Raw genomic sequence first — 3,847 nt, forward strand, 5'->3', positions numbered from 1 at the left:
TAATACCATACCCTTCCCAAGAGAGACGAATAATGCCATAGCATCGTGATATCGGAGACGTAGAAGAGACACACATCACATTGAGGACTACAGGTACAATAAAATGAGGATGCTAGTCATGAATGAAAAAGGAAAGAGACTAATTAAAAATGAGTCTAAAGTTTTGAGGACGAGCTTCTAAGAAAACCCAGAATAAGGATCAAGTTGTGGATGAAAAATAAATTCAGTTTAAAGCAAATAAAATGAATATCTAGTGAATATCTAGGAAGCAGCTGGAAGAGTGGGAGATGTCCAGAAGAGAGATTAGAGGAGGAAAGTTATTTTCTGGGTTTAATGCACACAGAGGCAATTATATTAACGTGTTAACTAAATACCTCTTTTATAAAATATATTTTCTAGTTGTTGACATTATTTAACTAATACTTCGTTGTCTAGATTTGTCTCTTAGAAAGTAAATGCTTATGTAAATTGTAACAATATTAGTAAATACTTTAAAAAGTTTAAGTAAATCATTCCTGTTAGACATGGGGTCTTTCATGTTGGTGAAAGGATCCTTGAAAAGAAAACAAATTTTAAACTTTTATGTATAGACTATCCACATTTTAAATAATGTGTATGTACACACACACACACACACACACACACACACATTTAGGTAAAAATAACAGAAATCTTTCAAATATTTTTTAGGTTAAAGAAAAGAGTGCATTGTATATAAAAGTGATGATTTGTTCACTGACTTCACTCCAACTTGTATTTAAGAAGTCCTGATGCCCTTGTGTTTCCATTCCTACACAAGGGATCTGAAACCCCGCCCCCTGTTCGTGAGCAGAACCTGCTGCGTTTCCATAAGGATAACAGAGCACGTTCCGCCTGCACCTCCTGTCCCTCGTCCCTCTCCGTCACGGGTTGTCACTCCTACCTCTCCTTCCACATCTCATGGCTCAGTCCTACCTTGTCTCTAAAAGAAAAAAAGAAAAAAAAAATGGTTCTTCAAGACTTGTTCTTGCTTTGGACTGAAGGCGAAGCGTGTGAGGGGGAAGGGACTGTACTCTGGGGACCCGTGATGGAGAAAATGAGGAGGGGGCATTCACAAGCCTCTCAGACCACACTCATGGCATGTTTTCTTTTTCTCTTACAATAAAAGGTGTTAGGTAATGTTTCTCCCTTCCCCCCAATTTAAGAAAATCTTTGGAAGTAGGAATCGTGTCCTACCCAAGTTGATTAGTATTTAGTGAGTGAATAAACAAGTGAATAACTTTTATTCTTGGGGGATAAAGATATTTGGATAGGGCTTTCTCAGTTTACGTGTTTTTTAAATAAACATTTGTCACTTAATTCTTGATAGAACTGTATGACGTAATATTAGAGATTAAAAAAACTAATGTAAGTGTAAAGTCAAGACATGAACCCAGGTCTTCCTACTCCAATTAGTTAACCATTTACACATTTATTACTCTGTGTCTTTGGAAGAATGAGAAAAATTAGAACACTGATGTCTGGGGCTAGAGAAGAAGAATGTCTACTAAACAATCCAGGTAGTTTAGGCCAATAAAAGCAGCCAGAGCCAGTGAGAGCAGCGGCTCATTCACCTAAACCCCACTGTGCTTCCTTCCTCATGGTGGTACTTGAAGCTGCCTGAGATTGCAGGACCTGGGGCTATGACTCGGACCCCCAACATCTTAGCTACCACATCCTGTCCTCCACTCCATGCCATACCAATTTCGGTTCCCTGTTGCCTGCCCTCTCATTTCATAAAATAACTCTTTGGAAGACCTTGTGCAAACTCCTCTTATGGATCCTACATGACTAGAGACACCCCGACCCCACTTCAGAGTAAGAATACCCGGTCCCAGGCCCCTAGGCCATTCCTTGCTATCCACGCTTATAATGTTAACTGCCAGTTATCAAGAACCTCCTTTGTGCTAAATATTGTGCAAATCTCATTAAATGTTTAACTATTGATCTTCCAATATGCCTATGACATTTATATTATAATTCCTATTTTACTACCAAAGGAACCAAGATCAAAAAGGTAAGGCAACGTAGCTAAGGTCAGTGACTCAGCTAATTAGTGCTGGAGCTGCATGTCAGAACTGGGGTTGAGAAACGATACCAGATGCAATCTAGGCAACGCTGAACAGCAGGAGGATTAACTAATGTGGGACATCATGCCTCTATTTACATGTTAAGATAGCCCAGCCCCATATTACTGATACATTTCTTAATCAGCTTATGATGCTAAAACAAACATCTCTCAAATCTAAGTGGTTCACAGTAGCAAACATTTATTTCCTTCTCACTTTACACGAAGGCTACAAGTTGGCTGTAGCTCTGCTGAGCTTGACTATGATCTATGTGTCCTCATATTCTAGCTCCCAGGCCGAAGGACAGCCACTATCTGGGCATGTTGCTATCATAACAGAAAGCACATGCTCAGGGAGGAACACAGCCAGTTCACACAAGAACGTTCAATACTATGTGCATCCACGTGCCATTAGCCAAAGTGAGTAACATGGCCAAGACTAACATCAATGGAAAATACAATGTGTATAGGAATTCAGGGCAAGGTTGGGAAGAGAATGAGTTCTATAACATACGACGTAGGTGTTGTAGTCCTAAATTACTTCACTGTACCTAAGACCTTTTCCTTCATTCTACTTAAAATCTTTTTCTTTACTGTTTACACAAATTTATAATGACCCATTTTATATTTTTTGTCAAGTTTTTTCTTCCTAAGTACATCCCAGTTCTTTCTACTGAATGTTCTCTGGATTTACTCTTTTTTAAAAATTTAGCTTAGATATTCTGATTTTAATATGAATACTAAATTACTAACTCTCAAATTTGGTATCGATGACAAATTTAATCTTATTCAGTGAAATATGACCTAAGTCCACAGAGAAACAAGGTCATTGGAAAGAGCCTTTTTGGGTAACAGAAATCTCATAAGATGATTTTTCCATAGCAAAAATCAATAGAGCATTTGAACCGTTAGCTGTAAAATACCTTACCTGTTAAGACACAGGAAATACAGTCTTAGTTTTTAAGATTTCCTTAAGTATCATGACACTTTTGCTCTTCTTTGAAGTATTTTATCAATATTTCACCATGATATTCTTCTCTGCAGGAGAACCTAAGAAATATATTTAATCATGGAGATATTAAAACTATCCGTCACTTGTAGCATGTATATGTAATAAAGTAATTGGATAAAATTGATATCGGAGACAAATGGCCTGCATTAAAACTGTCTGCACAAAGTTCTAAAATTCTTCTTTTTTATGATGATCTCAATAACTAAATCACTCAATTTGCAAGTGAAGATAAATATTAAGATAATTTTTTAACTCTGATTTATAAAACAGAATAAAGAAAGGCCTAAAGTGACTAACACTTAAGAGCTGAAAGAAATGTTTCACAACTTTTCAAGTCGAATAAATAAGTTTATCTACTTGTTATGTTCTTGGACATTGACTCAAATTCTCGAAAATTGTATTTAAAATGAAACTAATGGAAGTATATGAACTTAAGCAAATTTTCTCATATACATGTGTTTCAATTTTTAAAATATATATCTGAAGAGTTAGACTAGAATAACATATCCCATATGTCCTGTTAGATAGTCCTTTTAAAAAGGGAGGAGTTGAAACAAGGGGAAGGTCACTGAAAAAATAAGTTAGAAAATGCTACATGAAAAATATATTTGCTTCTCAATATCTACTCTTCCCAACTTCCTCACCAGCGGAATCCTGATTTGTTTCAGAGTAACAATGTTCCTGGTTTAAAATCTTATTCACACGTACTTCAGACTTCCTGAGAGCATGTAACCTGGGCTAACCATAAA

Source organism: Rousettus aegyptiacus, unplaced genomic scaffold, assembly GCF_014176215.1.
Source record: "Rousettus aegyptiacus isolate mRouAeg1 unplaced genomic scaffold, mRouAeg1.p scaffold_m13_p_4, whole genome shotgun sequence".
Classification (NCBI taxonomy): Eukaryota; Metazoa; Chordata; class Mammalia; order Chiroptera; family Pteropodidae; genus Rousettus; species Rousettus aegyptiacus.